Below are 19,678 nucleotides of genomic sequence, written 5' to 3' on the forward strand. Positions count from 1 at the left end.
ATCTGGACTCCGGAGAAAGACAAGTATCCCCCAATCCATCTTACCCACAAAATGCCAAGAAAGAATCAGGTCTCAAAAAAGAGACAGGGGATAAACTCCATGTCCTGCATATGTTATGGTCCTCCCTCCCAATCAGGGCGCTTCTGACCAGGAAAAGTGCCACCCAAGGAAATCTCATAGGGAACACCCACAACCCTGCCAAAGTTATGTCTGGAGTCTACAACAGCAAGGATATGAGTTCCTCTAGCATCTCAAGAAATCATGACATAGGGCCTCCCAATCTTCAAAACTGAACAAGCACCGAAGTCAGACTGTACACCCTAGAACCCGAATCCCAGGATGGACTCATTTACTTGGAGTACACAGGCGCAAGCATGAAGCATGTTAGAAGAGACCTATAGCACAAGGGAAGCCATCTGAATGGCACTCTTGCTCGTTTCAAGATAAAAACGTGTATCTATAAAAGACAAATGGAAGAGGACTCGAATGTTGCAGAACCTTGAGCATGCCCACAGGGTGGTGTAGCTACCCTCTGCAGAACTGAATTGAGATATGGCAGCACAAGCCTGCCTTAACCTTCTCATTACCATCCCCCTAATGGTTTCAGGTAATAACCAAACGGAGCTTCTTGCAGAAGATGGGCATGTTCTAATGGAACCAGGAACGGTTGAACAATGTGACAACAAAGGGCCACTATACTGGTACAGACAGTGGGTGATACAGGTTAGTGGGGAGGTACAGGAAGACAAAGAACAGGAGAATGGACAAGGGAGCACAGAGTGAAGGCCTGGCACTTTAAGATGGTGGGAGGTGCTCTGTACCTGCCTGCATTCCATAGGGACATAGGTCCAAATTAAATAAACAATACTTTGGCCCTAGTAAATCATTGTAAACTTTTTAAAATTTATTTATGTCCAACAATATTCATGAACGTACTTGAGAGAAAAACAGAAAGATCACACTCACGGGATGGAGATGTGGTGGGGAATCAGAGTTGCATTTGAACAGGGAACTTGAGACCAGAGACAAGGCCATGACCCTGGTATCATGAGCTGAGCTGAAGGCCGTTTCTGAACTGATGGACACACCCCAGGACCCAATCTTTGTCTTCTTCATACCTCAGAGTTCTAGACAGAATCACTGCTCTGTCATTGTTCAGAAATGCAGGGGATACGCATTTTGGCTTGGGCTGGTGTTGATTGTTCTATCCGACCTGCTTTGAGAGCTGGTATAACTGGTCGCCTTGAAGTCAGTGACTTGGCTATGGACAAACTACTCTCGCACACATTTTTGCATTACGAGAATAACTCCCTTGCTATATTTTGCAGGGGGGGTGACACTGTATTGTATTGCTCTGAATCTGTTGATGGTGATGGGAGTACTCTGTGCCTCTTAATATGGAGCTCTGTTTCTATTCCAAGATAAGGGACATTTTCAGCTCTGATTTCTCAAAGAAATATTTGGCCTTCTTTATTCTTTCACTCCTAGGTGTGCAAGAATAGGCACCTCTTTTTTTTTTTTCCCTTGGAGTTGATGATTTCCATAAGCTTATTGTCATGTTCCATCATTCTTCCTTCTCTCTTTCACTTACCTTCCATTATTTTCCAGTATTTTTCTACCACGTCACTAAATGTATCATTTGCTTCTGCCAGCTTCTTGGCCTTGCAACCAGTCTGCTACCAATCTTATTATCAGAGACCCTAGATTTTATTTTTTTATCACTTTTATCTCTGTGGTAGGAGACTCCCTGATGTCTTCTGTCTTTTTCTATGTACAGTGAGTATTCTGGATATTGATTTCAATCCTTCATCGGGCTTGTTACATTTAAAGGTTTAACTTTGATTGCCTGGCTATGATCATTTCTAATTCTTTTCCTCAGCATCAATTGAGTCTTCCATCTTTGCATTGGATCCAGGTCTCTGTCTTCTTCTCTCTATACACAAAGCCCATTCTGTTTTCTACCCTTAGGGTAATGTCTTTAGGAAGAAGAGATCTTGGGGTGGCGAAGCTCTGCCTATTGAGGAAGTCAGGTTTTGTTTAGTGCATGCCCTCTGTTGTTGTGTTGTGGCTGTCCCCTGACATTAAGACAGTCATCTACAGGGTCTCTCCTTGCATGCCTTTTTAGTGTTTCTGTGCTGAATATGGTGTAGTTTAGTTTGGTGTGCACTGGTTTGCCTAAGAAAGGAGACGTTCAACCAACTCAACAGACAAATGCCTGCAGAATGCTGTGTTTTAAAGAGAGCATGGTAGAAGGACTTTCTTCTAGTCCCTTACTGGAGAGTCTGTTCTCCTTTGGCTAAGCAACTTGGACTGAGGAAGACAGTCTCCACAGTGTTCCATGGTTTGGACTTCGTTTTTGTACGTGAGGCACTAATGTCCTCACCGTCCTGTCTTTGCCAGTAGTTTGGTCTTTATGCTGTTTGTGCTAGAGCCCCAAATTACTTTCGCCCCCATGAAATCATCTCCATGAGCTGTGCCTCTCAAAGATACACTGCCAGAAACCACCAACTTCCTTCTGTGTCTGCTGGTACTGTCTCTGATCATGATTTCCAGGCTGTTTGCACCTGGTTGTTTGTTGGTGTTCTCTCCAGGAGAAACACAGTGTTCTCTCAACTCGATATCTGCCAAGACTGATGACCTGAAAACTGCAGACTCAACACCCATTGTTGGCAAGGACTTGTACCATTCAGATAAGCTGCTGGTTAGAGCAAGTGGCATTGGGAAACACGCTACCTGTGGGTTCCCAGTGTTCTCATCTCTCCTGTGCCTTTGTCTTTTGCATTGGCTTACTGCCATCTGAAGCACCACCGCCTACTTCTCCCTAAGCCATGTCTCCAATTTTCTCCCATAGTCTCTTTGACTTCTTTTCTCTTTTGCTGTAGAGTTTGGTCTGTAGGCTTCAGGTCTATTTCCAACAAGTCACAGTTGATGTAGTCATCTTCCAGTTGTGTTCATGAGACTACTAACATCTCATTATCTTCCAAAGGCATCACAGACTCTTACCCAGCCATAAGGAAGAATGAATTTTCGCCACTTGCCTCATGTGGCAATGTTGTGGAGAGCATTGGGCTATGTCACATCTCTGAGTCTCAGAAAGACAAATAACGTATGATTTCACCCCGTCATGGTAGTAAAGAAACATGTGAAAAAGCAGGGGAAAATGGACAAACAATACTACTCTAACCAGACACTTAAACTTTTGTCTTTCTTTGTAGGCATGTTAGTGGGAATACGTGTTTATAAAACAGGACAAAATGAGACATTCTTTTCAGGAATTGTGGCTGAAAGTGATGGAATGTGAGTTTTCAATGCACATGTAATTGATTTGCTATCCATAAAATGCCAAATTACTATCACTTGAAATTTTATTATAAGTGTCATGTGAGAGGATACAAGATGATGGGCAAGTAAGAGGAGGTTCCATTTCATCCTGTACTCCAAAGTGAAGTGATTTCCTACCAAAGAATTCTGATTACCCATGAAAACAGCCTGAGATCAGAATTATATATGTCTGGATCTCTGCCAGTGCAGAAGTCATCAGTGGGCAGGAAAAGTGGAGTGAGAACATTGGACTGTTATTGAAATAAACAAGAGTTCAAGGGATCCACGCAAGGCCTCCAATTGGAAAGTAATACCCCAATACAAGAGCGTTCTGAGTCTGGAGACCAGCATTAACTTGGACTCTGGTTGAAAGCATTCAAAAAGTGCAAAGAATATTGAAGGCAAATTGTGTGAATCATGGCAGCTAAGGACAGGGGCTTAAATCCCCACACGCAGTACAGATTCCCTGGTGCTGAGCCATAGAGAGTGTGTTGGAAAAACGATGTTTGGTCCCTGAGCCAACAGCACACCCATGATCATGTGGGGTTCAGCTCATGTTAGGGGCTTGGAGCCTCACCAAGCAGCAGAGCAATGAGACTTGCTAACAGAGCCTGAGACACCTGCACCCCTTACCATCCCCTGAGAAAGGTGTGCAAAGGCCCAGTCCATTGCTTAGACCCGTGCCATACTATCAGAGCATGAGACACGCGTGCACCCCACACACTCTCCTGAGAGAGGTGCCTGAAGGCCCAGGCTTATCCTCTCAGACACGCACCCTTCTATCAGAGCCTGAGACACGCGTGACCCACACCCTCCCCTGAGAGATTGCTTGCAAGCCCAGAACTCTTAGACAGAGAAAGACCAGGCACTCCCAGCCAGGGCCAGCATGAAAATCTCAGTGTGGGATGGCAATAGGAACCTCTCTGATGGTCAGGAGCTGCCTAGACAGACACTGCTGCAATGCTTTGGGTACAAGCAGAAGACTCTGTGCTCCCTGGGACTACGACTCAAAATTTGCCCTGTCAGCAGGCAAGGGCGAATTTATATGAGCTCTACAGCACCCACAGTAGAGAAGACTGAGGATTATCTCTGAGAGAGAGATCAGGGTGCAGTTTGCTTTCAACTCCAAAAACCTTCAAAATCAGTCTAGGCAAGAGAAAAAAAAAAACTAAAAAAACATAAAAACCTCCAAAGAATAAAGACCTGAAAAAACAGGATTCCTCAGAGCCCATCCTCTTGAGAGGGGTGGGAGGATTTACATCAGGGAATATCATTGACTGAAACCAACCTGACAGGCCTCTGCCTCAGAAAACCACCGAGGGGAAAAAAAAAAAAAAGACTACAAGAGAACCACCACCGCTACATCATAGATACAACTTTTATTATTATTAACTTATTTCCACTATTCTGGTTGTTTTGTATTATATAGATAATTTTTTAACCTATTTACCTTCAAACTGAGATGTCCAGAATATCAAATTCCATATTAACCTTTTAACCTGAGCTTTTTGATACATACACATTTTTTACTTTTGCATTATAATTTTTTAAAAAATTTAGTTTAGTTTAGTCTAGTGTATTCCTTTTTCATTTTTATTTTTGATGTTCATATAGAGTTAAACTTCAAGGTAATCTTCTTTTCCCAAACAATGCTATTCCTACAGGTAAAAAAATTATATTTTTATTTTTTTAATCCATTTTTTATTTATTTTATAGTCATCTAATTTCATATAAAAGTCACATAAAAGTCATATTCAGAGTCATAGCTAAGACCCTGGAATCATGAGTTGATCTGAAGGCCGCCTCTGAACTGATGGACACAACACGGGACCCAACCTTTGACTTCTGAATACCCCCTGGTTCTAGACAAGAGCCGCTGCTTTCTCATTGTTCAGAAATGCAGGGGATAAGAATTTTGGCTTGGTCGGGTGTTGCTTGAGCTTCTGGCCTGCTTTGAGAACTGGTATAGCTTTTCCTCTTGAAATCAGTGACTGGGCTATGGACGTACTATTCTCCGATGCCTATTTGCCTAAAGAGAATTCCTCCATGCCTAGATTTTCCAGGGGAAAATGTCTTTTGGTGCTCTGCTTCTGTGGAAGGTGATGGGAGTCCTCTGGCCTCTGATTCTGGACCTCTGTTTCAGCTCCCAGATGAGGGTCATTGATAGCGGCGATTCTCAAATCCATGTTCAGGCCTCTTTTATTTCTCTCACTCTTAATTATCCTACACAAGTCACCTATTTTCTTTCTTTTTGGATAATGATTCCCTAAGCTCTTTGTCATGTTCCATCATTCTTCCTTCACTCTTAGAATTTGTTTCCTTATTTTCTAGGCTTGTTCTTCCAGGTCACTAATTGGATCCTCTACTTCTGCCCTGTTCCCAGTCTTTGCATAAAGTCTCCTACAATCTTCTCTTCAGGAACTCTTTAGGTTCTTTTATCTTTATCAGATTTATCTCTGTGGTTCGAAACTCTCTGATATCTTCTATGTTTTCTGATGTATAGGGAGGATCCAGGCCGCGGTTTTCAAACCCAATCGGGTGTGTTAAATGTAGAAGCTTCACTCTGATTTCCTAGCCGTGGTCCTTTCTTGTTCTTTTTCCTCGGCATCTATTGATACTTCCACCTTGTATTAGATCTAGTTCTCTATCTCCTCTCAGTATTTGAAATACTTATTCTGTTTTATATCCTGGGGGTAATTTATTTAGGTAGAAGAGATCATTGAGTGACCAAGGGCGGGCCCTTAAGTTTTGTCGTGTGTGTGTGTGTGTGTTTGTGTGTGTGTGTGTGTGTGTGTGTGTGATGCATGCCATCTGATGTTTGTGTTGTGGCTGACGCTGTCTTGAGACCAGCCAATGCAGTGGCTCTTCTTGCCTGGCATTTGGTGTGTTTGGGGCCTGGGCTGAATATGCTGAGGTTTACCTTGGTGGGCTCTGGTGTGCCTGTGAAAGGAGACATTCCACAAACTCATCAGAACGCTGGCCTACAGAATGCTGTGTTCAGAAGAGATCATGTGGTCAATGCATTCTTCTCGTCCCCTGTGGGATAGTCAGTTCTCCTTGGACTAAACAACTTGGAGTGAGGAATGCTGTCCCTCAAGTGTTCCATGTTTGGGATTTCGTGTGGGCAGAGTAGGCAGCTTATGTTCTCACCATCCTGTATTGGCCAGTAGCGCGGTCTTGATGCTCCTCATGTGGGAGCCCAATATTTCTTATGCTCCCATTGAGACAACTCCACGAGCACTGCCTCTCATGGAAGCACTGCCAGGACCCACCATCTTCCCACTGCGTGTCCTGGTATTGTCACTGATCATGGTCTCCAGGTTGTCTGCACATGGTTGCTTGTTGGTGACCTATGCAAAAAAAAACACGGAGTTCTTTTGAGTTTATATTTGCCAAGCCTGCTGATTTGAAAACTTCAGCACTCAAGACTTGTGTTGTCAAGAACTCGTGCCCTTCAGACCCTCTTCTCGTCACAGCCAATGGCACTGGGAAACAGGTGCCTTGTGGTTTTCCAGAGTGCCCTGCTCTCCTGTGCCTTTGTCCTTTGCAAGGGATCACTGCCATCTGATACATGAACCAACGAACTCCTATAAGCCATGTCTCCAACCTTCTCCCTTAGTCTCTGCGACTACATTTCTTCTTTGTCGATTTTACCTTGTAGGCTTCCTGTCCATTTCCACTCCGTGGCAGTTGCTGTGGTCATCTTCCTGTTGCCCACTTGGCTGAAGACAAGAACGAGGTTATTAGACACTACTACCATCTCACTGTCCTCCATGTCACCAAAATTCTTACTGAGACATAAGAAAAATGAATTCTTTCACTTGCCTCATGTGGCAGTGTTGTGGAGAGCATTGGGCTTCGTCACATCTATCATTCTCAGAAAGACAACAAACAGACGATTTCACTCCCTCATGAGAGTCAAGAAACATGTGATAAAGCAAGGGGTATAGGGACAAACAATACGACACTAGTGAGGCACCCAATCGTGGTGATTGTGTGAAGGCCATTTTATGAGAATATGTGTTTATTGAAGAGGACAAAGCGCCACAGTATTCCTTATGAGGCACATATTGTAGGATGCCATATGATATTTCCCTTTTTCTGCTTGCCTTTTCATTTCACATCAACCAGGCATGGGACATTCATGTTAAGGCAAGGTCCAGGGCGTTCATTCTCTTCGGTGGCCGAGGAATACTGTCTAGCCAAAATGGACCAAGCCTTTCTTATCCACTACTCCTTGCAAGGGTGTTGCGGCTCAATGCAAAGGTCTGCTCGAATGGGCCTTGCAAGCCATCGATATTAGCCGTATCTATCCTTCTGAATAAAGAGACATGGTCAACATATTTATACCCATTACCGCAACAAGGACAACTAATAATGACAACGGGTGTGGTACGGGTCGCTTCCTTAGGTTTACCCTGATGCAGAATGACACTCTCCTCTAAGAATTTGCAAAGTTGTATAAGGGAAAGCCAGGTAGACAGAGCCTTAAACCATTAGCTGTGTGTTTCAAGAAAACTAAGAGATGAGACCACAGACAGCACCATATATCTATACCCTCACCTTTTTCCACGAAAGGGGACTTTCCGTCCCTTAGTCACCACTGAGCCATAGGCAAAAGACGCTGAGAAAGGATGCTCTCACACACAGGATTACCAACCCCATGGAGAGTTGTTGATACCCATGAGGCCTCACCGTTTCTTGAGATCTATAGAAATTGGAGTGGAAATAGGACACCTTGCCGTCTCTGGGAAAATGTTGGCCTAAAGGAAGGTATAGTGAACATCATTTTCTTTCCCCTTTTTCCAGAAAGGGTAAGTGGGACACTAAACCACAAGACAACCCGAGTTCTTGATCAGACTCAGAGGACTCTTGTTCTGTCCTTCGGGGTCTTCCTACCTAAAGCCTTAGGACACCAAGGTCATGGGAGAGGGACAGCTGCTTCAGTGAAGTCAGCATTTGTGATGTCACAATGCTTTGAGATCATAGAAATCACTCCTCATTACATCACGTCTGATCACTACACGTAGCTAGAGCATTCGTGGGTGGCAAAGAGCACCCTAGTCCGTCCTGAACCGCTGGAGCTTTCTGGGTTTCTCACCAAGGCAGTTTTCGAAGCGAGTCGGAGTCACCTTCCACATGGCCCATCATAGTGTTTGGTCGTGATTATCAGCACCAGCCCTCTGGCCTCCAGAGAAAGGCAAGCATCCACCATTCCATCTTAACCAAGACAGGCCAAGAAACAATGAGGCCTCAAGCGAAGCCTCAGGGGAGGAAAACTGAGCCCTGTGTGAGGGTGAGACCCTCCCACCAAATCACGGAGCATCTCAACAGGAAAAGGGCCACGCAAGGGAAGCTCCAAGTGAACCCCTGCAACCGTGCCAAAGACATGTCTGGAGTCTTCCACAACGAGGACATGAGTACTTCGAGCGTCTCCAGAAACGGTGCCAACAAAGCCTCCCAATCTTCAAAAATGACCATGCATCAAGGCAGACTCTACGCCCTTAAACTTAGGTCCAGATTGGACTCATGTACTTGGAGTCCACAGGAGCAAATGTAGAGCATGTTGGAAGAGACCCAAAGCCCAAGTGAAGCCACCTGAAAGAATACGTAACCGTTTCAGGAAGACAACTTTTATATCCAAAAGGACGCATTGAAGAGGATTCGAATGTGGAAAAACCTTGTGCACTCCCTCAGGTTGGAGCAGCTACCCTCTGAGGAACTGCATGGAAATGTGGCAGCACAAATCTTCCTTCACCCTCTCATGATCATCCCCCAAATTGTTTCATGAGATAAGCAAACAGTGCCTCTTGCTGAAGATGGGCATGTTCTAATGGAGCCCCGAGAAGATGCACAATTGTCATCAAGTAGTCAGTACAGTGTGACAGACAGCCGATGCTTCAGGTTGGTGAGGAGATCCAGGGAGACAAAGAACAGTAGAATAAATGAGGGAGCTCAAAGAGAAGGTCGGGCATTTTAGGATGGTGAGAGGTTCTCTGTACCTGGCTAACCTCCACAGGAACCTAGGTCCAAATTCAAGAAAACATCCTCTGGCACCAATCAATTAATGTACCCTGCTTTTTTTTGTTGTTGTTGTTATCTTGTCAAATGATGCACATGCCCGTATTGGACAGATAGACAGACAGATCACAAAAAGTGGTTGGAGCTGGAGAGGGAGAAGCTTACTTGCGCCTGAGCAGAGAACCTGAGACCAGAGACATAGCCAAGACCCTGGAATCATGAGTTGATCTGAAGGCTGCCTCTGAACTGATGGACACAACAAGGGACCCAACCTTTGACTTCTGAATAACTCCTTGTTCTAGACAAGAACCGCTGCTCTGTCATTGTTCAGAAAAGCAGGGGATAAGGATTTGGCTTGGTCGGGTGTTGCTTGAGCTATCCGGCCTGCTTTGAGAGCTGGTATAGCTTTTCCTGTTGAAGTCAGTGACTGGGCTATGACAAACTATTCTCCGATGCCTATTTGCCTAAAGAGAATTCCTCCATGCCTAGATTTTCCAGGGGGGAAATGTCTTTTGGTGCTCTGCTTCTGTGGAAGGTGATGGGAGTCCTCTGTGCCTCTGATTCTGGACCTCTGTTTCAGCTCCCAGATGAGGGTCATTGACAACCCTGATTCTCAAATCCATGTTCAGCCCTCTTTACTTTCTCTCAATCTTACTTATCCTACAATAGGCACCTATTTCCTTTCTTTTTGGATGATGATTCCCTAATTTCATTGTCATGTTCCGTCATTCTTCCTTCTCTCTTAGTATTTGCTTCCTTATTTCCTAGGCTTCTTCTTCCAGGTCACTAATTGGATCCTCTACTTCTGCCCTGTTCCCAGTCTTTGCATCCAGACTCCTACAAATCTTCTCTTTAGGAGCTCTTTAGGTTCATTTATCATTATCAGTTTTATATCTGTGGTTCGAGACTCTGATATCTTCTATGATTTCTGATGTATAGGGAGGATCCAGGCCGCTGTTTTCAAACCCACATCGGGCGTGTTATATGTAGAAGCATCACTCTGATTTCCTAGCCGTGATCTTTCTTTTTCTTTTTCTTTGGCATCTATTGATTCTTCCATCTTGTATTAGATCTAGATCTCTGTCTCCTCTCTGTATTCGAAATACTTATTCTGTTTTTTTATCCTGTGGGTAATTTATTTAGGTAGAAGAGATCATTGAGTGACCACGGGCGGGCCCTTAAGGTTTGTCGTGTGTGAGTTTGTGTGTGTGTGTGTGTGTGTGTGTGTGTGTGTGTGTGTGTGTGTGTGTGATGCATGCCATCTGATGTTTGTGTTGTGGCTGACGCTGTCCTTGAGACCAGCTATATGCAGTGGCTCCCCTTGCCTGCTGTTTGGTGTGTTTGGGGCCTGGGCTGAATATACTGAGTTTACCTTGGTGGCCACTGCTGTGGCTGAGAAAGGAAAATTTCACAAACTCATCACAACACAGGCCTACAGAATGCTATGTTCAGAAGAGATCATGTTGTCAATGCATTCTTCTCGTCCCCAATGGGATAGTCAGTTCTCCTTGAACTAAACAACTTGGAGTGAGGAAGTCTGTCCCTCAAGTGTTCCACGGTTGGGATTTTATGTGGGCAGAGTAGGTAGCTAATGTCCTCACCATCCTGTATTGGCCAGTAGCTCCGTTTTGATGTTCCTCGTGTGGGAGCCCAATATTACTTATGCCCCCATGAGACAATTCCACGAACACTTCCTCTCATGGAAGCACTGCCAGGACCCACCTTCTTCCCACTGGGTGTCCTGGTATTGTCGCTGATCATGGTCTCCAGGTTGTCTGCACATGGTTGCTTGTTGTTGACCTATGCAGGAAAAACACGATGTTCTTTCAAGTTATATCTGCCAAGCCTGCTGATCTGAAAACTCCAGCACTCAAGACTTGTGTTGTCAAGAACTTGTGCCCTTCACACCCTCTTATCATCACAGCCAATGGCACTGGGAAACAGGTGCCTTGTGGTTTTCCAGAGTGCCCTGCTCTCCTGTGCCTTTGTCCTTTGCAAGGAATCACTGCCATCTGCCATCTGATGCATGAAACAACGAAATCTCCTATAAGCCATGTCTCCAACCTTCTCCCTTAGTCTCTGTGACTACCTTTCTTCTTTGTCGATTTTACCTTGTAGGCTTCCTGTCCATTTCCACTTCATTGCAGTTGCTGTGGTTTATCTTCCTGTTGCCCACTTGGCTGAAGACAAGAACGAGGTTATTAGACACTACTACCATCTCACTGTCCTCCATGTCACCACAAATTCTTACTGAGACATAAGAAAGAATGAATTCTTCCACTTGCCTCATGTGGCAGTGTTGCGGAGAGCATTGGGCTTTTTCATATCTATCATTCTCAGAAAGACAAAAAACAGATGATTTCACTCCCTCATGACAGTCAAGAAAGATGTGATAAAGCAAGGGGTAAAGAGACAAACAATATGACATTAATGAGGCACCCAATCATGCTGATTGTGTTAAGGCAGTTTTATGAGAATACGTGTTTATTGAAGAAGACAAAGCGCCAACGTATTCCTTATGAGGCACATATTGTGGGAAGCCATATGATATTTCCCTTTTTCTGCTTGCCTTTTCATTTCACATCAGCCAGGCATGGGACATTCATGTCAAGGCAAGGTCCAGGGCGTTCATTCTCTTCGATGGCCAAGGAATACTGTCTAGCCAAAATGGACCAAGCCTTCCTTATCCACTAGTCCTTGCAAGGGTGTGGTGGATCAATGCAAAGGTCTGCTCGAATGGGCCTTGCAAGCAATCGATATTAGCCGTACCTATCCTTCTGACTAAAGAGATATGGTCAACATGATTATACCCGTTACTGCAACAAGGACAACTAATAATGACAACGGGTGCAGTCCTGGCCTCTTCCTTAGGTTTAGCCCTGATGCAGAATGACACTCTCTTCTAAGACTTTGCAAAGGTGTGTAAGGAAAAGCCAGGTAGACAGAGCCTTAAACCATTAGCCGTGTGTTTCAGAAAACTAAGAGATGAGACCACAGATGGCACCATATATCTATGCTCTCACCATTTTCCTTGAAAGGGGACGTTCCGTCCCTTAGTCATCACTGAGCCATAGGCAAAAGACGCTGAGAAAGGACGCTCTCACACACAGGATTACCAACCCCATGGAGAGTTGTTGATACCCATGAGGCCTCAACGTTTATTGAGATCGCTAGAAATTGTAGTGGAAATACGACATCTTGCCGTCTCTGTGAAAATGTTGGCCAAAAGGAAGGTATACTGAACATCATTTTCTTTCCCCTTTTCCAGAAAGGGAAAGTGGGACAATAACCCACAAGACAACAAGAGTTCTTGATCAGACTCAGAGGGCTCTTGTTCTGTCCTTCGGGGCCTTCCTACCTAAAGCCTTAGGACACCAAGGTCATGGGAGAGGGACAGCTGCTTCAGTGAAGCCAGCATTTGTGATGTCACAATGTTTTGAGTTCATAGCAACCACTCGTCATTACATTACACCTGATAACTATAATTTGCTAGAGTAGTCGTGGGTGGGTCAAGAGCACCTCACGCCGTCCCGAACCGCTGGAGCTGACTGGGTCTCTCACCAAGGCAGTTTGTGAAGCGAGTCGGAGTCACCTTCTACATGGCCCAATTCATAGTGTTTGGTCGTGATTATGAGCACCAGACCTCTGGATTCCAGAGAAAGACAAGCCTCCACCATTCCATCTTAACCACGACAGGCCAAGAAACAATCAGGCCTCAAGCAAACCCTCAGGGGAGGAAATCTGAGCCCAGCACAATGATAAGGACCTCCCACACAATCACGGAGCTTCTGAACAGGAGAAGGGCCAACCATGGAAAGAAAACTGAACACCCACAACCGTGCCAAAATATGTCTGGAGTCTTCCACAGCGAGGACACGAGTACCTCGAGCGTCTCCAGAAACGGTGCCAACAAGGCCTACCAATCTTCAAAAATGACTATGCATCAAGGCAGACTCTACTCGCTTAACCTTAGGTCAAGGATGGACTCAGGTACTTGGAGTCCACAGGAGCAAACGGAGAGCATTTTGAAAGAGACTCGTAGCCCAAGTGAAGCCATCTGAAAGACTTCCATGCCCGTTTCATGAAGACAACTTTTATATCCAAAAGGATGCATTTAAGAGGATTCGAATGTGGAAGAACCTTGAGCACTCCCTCAGCGTGGAGCAGCTACCCCTGTGGAACTGCATGGAGATGTGGAAGCACAAGCCTGCCTTTACTTCTCATGAACCTCAGCCAAATGATGTCATGTGATAAGCAAACAGTGCCTGTTGTAGAAGATGGGCATGTTATAATGGAGCCAGAAGAGAATGAACATGTGTCAACAAGGGGTCAGTACAGCGTGACACACATAGCGGATGCTTCAGGTTGGTGAGGAGATCCAGGAAAACAAAGAACAGGAGAATGAACATTGGAGCTCCGAGCGAATGTCTGGTATTTTAGGATGGTGGGAGGTTCTCTGTACCTAGATGCTATCCATAGAAACCTTGGTCCAAATTCAATAAATCATCCTCTGCCCCCAGTCAATAATTGTGCCTGGTTTTGTTTTTGTTATCTTGTCAAACGATGTGCTTGCACTTATTAGACAGAGAGACCAAGAGTTCACAATCAGGGGGTAGAGTTGGCGAGGGAGAAGCTTACTTTACCCTGATCAGAGATCCTGAGACCACAGTCATTGCCAAGACCCTTGAATCATGAGTTGATCTGAAGGCTGCCTCTGAACTGATTGACACCTCCTGGGACCCAACCATTGACTTCTGAGAACCTCGTGGTTCTAGAAGAGAACCGCTGCTCAGTCATTGTTCAGAAATGCAGGGGATAAGATTTCGGCCAGGGCTGGTATTGCTTGAGCTATCCGGCTTTCTTCGAGAGCTGGTATAGCATTTCCTCTTGAATTCAGTGACTGGGCTATAGACAAACTATTCTCCCATACCTATTTGCTAAAGTGAATTCCTCCATGCCTAGATTTTCCAGGGGGAAATGACACTATGTCTTTGGTGCTCTGCTTCTGTGGAAGGTGATGGGAATCCTCTGTGCCTCTGACAGTGGACCTCTGTTTGTGCTACCAGATGAGGGTCATTTCTAGCCCCAATTTCTCAAATCCATGTACAGCCCTCTTTTGTTCACTCACTCTTACTTCTCCGACAAGAGGCACCTCTTTCAATTCCTGGAGTGATGATTTTCTAACTCATTGTCATGTCCCGTCATTCTTCCTTCTCTTTTAGAAATTGCTTCCTTATTTTCTGGACTAGTTCTTCCAGGTCACTAATTGGATCCTCTACTTCTGCCATGTTCCCGGACTTTGCATCCAGTCTCCTACCAAACTTCTCTTCAGGAGTTATTTATGTTCGTTTATCTTTATCAGTTTATCTCTGTGGTTCGAGACTTTCTGATATCTTCTATGTTTTCTGATGTACAGGAAGTATCCAGGATGCTGCATTCTATACCCCATCGGGCATGGTCTATGTAGAAGTTTCTCTCTGATTGCCTAGCCGTGATCTGTTCTTGTTCTTTTACCTTGGCATCAGTGGATTCTTCCATCATTTCCTTGGATACAATTCTCTGTCTTCCTCTCCATATTCTGAATGCTCATTCTTTTTCCATCCTGAGGTTAATGTTTTAAGAAGTGGAAATCTGGGAGTGACCAAGTGCTGGACCTTAAGGGATGATGGGTGTGTGTGTGTGTGTGTGTGTGTGTGCACGCGTGCGCGCGCATGTGTGTGTGTGATGCATGCCATATGCTGTTGTGTTGTGGCTGACCCTGTCCTTGAGACCAGTCAACAGCAAGGGCCTTCCTGGCCTTGTGTTTGGTGTTTTGGGGGCCCGGGCTGAATATGCTGAGGTTTCTCTTAGTAGGATCTGGTGTGCGTGTGAAAGGAGACATTTCACAACCCAATAGAATGCAGGCCTGCAGAATGCTGTGTTCTGAAGAGAGCATGTGGTCAAGGCATTCTTCTTGTCCCCTATGGGAGAATTTGTTCTCCTTGGACTAAGCATCTTGGACTGAGGAAGGCAGTCCTCCAAGTGTTCCATGGTTGGGTTTTCATGTTGGCAGGGTAGGCAGCAAATGCCTCACCATCCTGTCCTGGCAGGTAGCTCGGTCTTGTTGCTACTGGTTTGAGAGCCGAACATTTCTTATGCACCCATTGAATTATTTCCACAAACACTGCCTCTCACGGATGCACTTCGAGTACCCACTCTCCTCCAACTACATCTCCTGGTATTGTTTATGATCATGGTCTCCAGGCTGTCGGCACCTGGTTGCTTGTTGGTGTCCCCTGCAAGAAAAACACGGTGTTCTTTCCAGTCGATTTCTGCCAAGCCTGCTGATCTGAAAACTCCAGCCCTCCAGTATTGTTTAGTCAAGAACTCAGACCCTCTGTTCGTCACAGCCAATTGCACTGGGAAACAGGTTCCTTGTGCGAATAACCTCAGAGGCACATACACACATTTATGCTAGCAAATCCAAGACCGGAGAGAAAGGTTAAATTCCCAGACACATAGAAACTCCCACGATTAGGATAGGAAACCTACAAAATCTCAGCTCTTTAGAAGTGACTGAAGCGTATGAAGTAGTAATCAAACACCTGACAGCACACAGAGGGCCAGGTCCAAGTCATTTTCCTGGGCCAGACTTCTAGTTATTTAGCGAAGTCAATGTCATGTCTTCTCATCAATTTCAGAGATGGAACAGGCAGGTAGACTCTAATTTACAAAGATAAAGACCCAATTCGGATAAGAACATTTTAGGAAACAAATCCCATGCCATTTCAATAAGAAAAGATAATAAAAAATATAATTCTTTCCTTTTCTCCCTGTGCCTTCTTTAGGTTTTGAAAGGGTCACATTGTTTTTCTCTTAATTTTTTAGTTGAAAATCTTAGAATTCTTCTTGGAAATTTTTTGTTATTTTTTTTGACACAGTATTCACGCATCATTTAGTTTCATATGCGACCTAGTGCTTTTCCTAATATATGCCACAGCTCCTGAACACCCATTAAGCAGTTCCCTTATTCCCTGCATGTGTCTCTTCTCTGTAAATCTCAGCTTGGTTATCAGAGTCCTGAGTCACTCTTGGTGGGTCTCCTTCTCTGCATTCTTCCCATTCAGTTTTCCTTTCCTTTACTAAGGGCCAAGGTATTCCTCCTGAGGAACATATTGTGGAAAGCTATATAATATTTCCACGGTCTGCCTGTCTTTTCATTTCCCATCACCCAGATATGGGACTTTCATGTCAATGTAAGGTCCAGGGGTTCATCCATCCCGATGGCTGAGGAATACTCTGTACCAAGATGGATCACACCTTCTTCATCACGAGTCTGCAAGGACCTTGAGGCTCAGTCCACAGTTCTGCTCAAGTGGTCTTTGCAAGCCTTCGATATAGGCCGTCACTTTCCTTTTGACTAAAGAGACTTGGTCAACATGTCTATACTCATTCCACTACAAGTACAGTTAACTAATGATGACAACAGGTGCGGTCCAGGCCTCTTCCTGAAGAGTTAGCTCTGATTCAGGGGGTCACTTTCCTCGAAGACTTTGCAAAGTTAAGGAAAAACCAATTAGACAGAGTCCTAATCCCTTAACCTTATTTTTCAGAACTCTAGGAGATGAGGACAAAGGCAGCACCATATATCCATGCCCTCACCTTTTTCCTCAAAAAGGGACTTTCTGTCCGTTAGTCATCACTGACCCATTGTGAATAGACACTGACAATGGACTTGCTCACCCACAGGATGACAAACCCCATGGAGAGCTGTTGGTTACCAAGATGCCTCACTGTTTCTTGAGATCTAGAAATTGTAGTGGAAATAGGACACCTTGCTGTCTCTGGAGAAAAGTTGGCCTAATGGAAGGTATAATGAACATCATTTTTTTCCTATTTATTTAGAAAGGGGGAGTGGGATATTAACCCACAAGACAAACTGAGTTCATGATCAGGCTCAGAGGCTCTTGTTCTGTCCTTTCCGGGGCTTCCTTCCTAAAGCCATAGGATACCAAGGTCATGGGAGAGGGACAGCTGCTTCAGTGAAGCCAGCATCTGTGATGTCACAAAGCTTTGAGGTCATAGCAACCAATCCTCATAAATCCATGCCTGATCACTACATTTGGTTGGAGTATTCTTGGGTGTGCCAATAGGACCCCCTAGACGTCCTAAACCACTGGAGCTGCCTCGGTCTCTCACCAAGGCAATTTGTGAAGTGAGTCGGTATCACCTTCTCCATGGCCCGATTCGTAGTGTTTGGTCCACAATGTCAGCATCAGCCCTCTGGATTTCGGAGAAAGGCAAGAATCCACCATTCCATCTTAGACAGGAAAGCTCAAGTAACAATCAAGCCTCAAGCAAACCTCAGGGGAGGGAAACTGAGCCCTGCACAAAGGTTAGGCACTCCCACCCAATCTTCTGAACAGGAGAAGTGCCACCCAAGGAAAGCTCAAGGGCAACACCCCCAATCATGACAGAGACATGTCTGTAGTCTTCAACAGTGCAGACATAAGTGTTAGAGTTTTTAATCAAAGGAGCAAGACTGATAAAAAGCGAAGGTCATCAAAGCTTTATTTCATTCCAAACATGGAGAATCATACTGACTGGTCTGGGCCTTCTCTTCCCAATTCGACCCCCTCCAGCATCACAGATTATCATGTATAGATGTAGTTTTGCTGGGCTATACACAGGTGGCCTTGAGATTGCAATACACAGAGAAAACTGCACAGTGGTGCTAGGTCTTCCAGACATAGAAAAGAACTGCTAGTAACACACGGATGGACAATTGAATCTCAATTTACCTAGTAGATATAAGCTCCCCACTGAGTGGATATCTTCATCTGGCCTGAACTGCCCTTATATCTAGGCTTCGAGAGTAAATACCTTGGGAGGGGCAGTATCAATCTAAATTTACTGCATGAGGCCAATCTATGTATACTGCATAAACACAAAATGATTCCCTCTGGCCACCCAGGCTTTTACTTTCCTCCCTATTCTTTGGAGATTAGTCCAATCCTTGACTTTTCATCCAGCTCTACATTCTCTGGTTATAAAGGGTTTATTGAGCATGTAATTCTAACATTTTTATCGCTCTCATTTTTTTTTGTACATGACACTAATGTACAGTCGGCTGTATATTTACACTAGTGTAAATGACACTAGTGCACAGTCGGCTGATTAGTTACCCATTTACCGCTTCATAGAACCCTTTCCAATTTTTTTCTAATTTCCTTTATCTAATTAACTACCTATACTTTACATAAAGAGGTAAAAATAGGAGCAACAACAAACGCATAGTTTTTTCAGTCTTAGATTTAGTCCACGATAAGCGGGATCTTTGGCTGTGGCTTCCACCTTTGGGGGTCATCTTCATCCTTGGCTCGATTGATGTGACATGCGTGAATCCAGGCCCTGATGTGTTCTAATTTTACTGCTGTGGTGTGGTCAGGGTAACAGTAAAAGGTCCCATCCAACGAGGCTCCAAGCTCCCCACTTGATAATGTCATATCCAAACCAAGTGATTGTGTTGGAAAGGATGTGGTTCCACCTCCGTCTCCATACCAGTGTGGGCAGTCTGGATCCCTGCATTTTTTTTTCTTAATACAGACTGTAATGCCTGCAGTGACTGGAGTACAGACTGATCAGTCATTTCTGCTAGGGCAACCTTTTGTAGCCAAGGACAGAGCGGGAGCAGGGTTTCTCCCAAACATTTCAAATGGGGTCACCCTATTTAAATAGTGTGTACATCTTGCCCTGAGCAGGGTGAAAGAAGGAGATCCACCCATCCACTGCCCGTCTCCAGGGTTAGTTTTGTCAAGGTCTCTTTAACAGTCTGGTTCATTCTCTCTACATGCCCAGAACTCTGGGTCTGATAGGCACAACGTAGTTTCCAATTTGTACCCATGGCCTTGGCCAATTCCTGTGAGACTGAACTCAAAATGCAAGGCAATTGTCTGAACCAATCGTGAGAGGCAGCTCAGACCTAGGAATTATTTTTTTGTAGCTTTCTGGATACCACTCCTGCCGTCTCATGTTTCTCGGAAAAAGCCTCAACCTGGACTGAAATGCTATCTACAAAAACTAACATATACTTGTCCCCATATTTTCCAGGTTTTATTTCTGTAATATCTATTTTCCAATAAATTCCTGGTACACTACCTCTTTCCCTTTTCCCTCTTCCAATTCTAGTTCCTCCCACATTAACTGCCTGGCACTGGGCACATTTATCAACTATATCCTGAACCATATGCCGTAATTTAGAAGCCTGGAACTGCTTGCCTTTAAGTTCTTTGAGTTTGAGTGACCCCAGGTGAGTACCCTAATGTATCTGGTCTACTAACTTCTTTCCTAGTCTTCG

Source organism: Mustela nivalis (assembly GCF_964662115.1).
Source record: "Mustela nivalis genome assembly, chromosome: Y".
Classification (NCBI taxonomy): Eukaryota; Metazoa; Chordata; class Mammalia; order Carnivora; family Mustelidae; genus Mustela; species Mustela nivalis.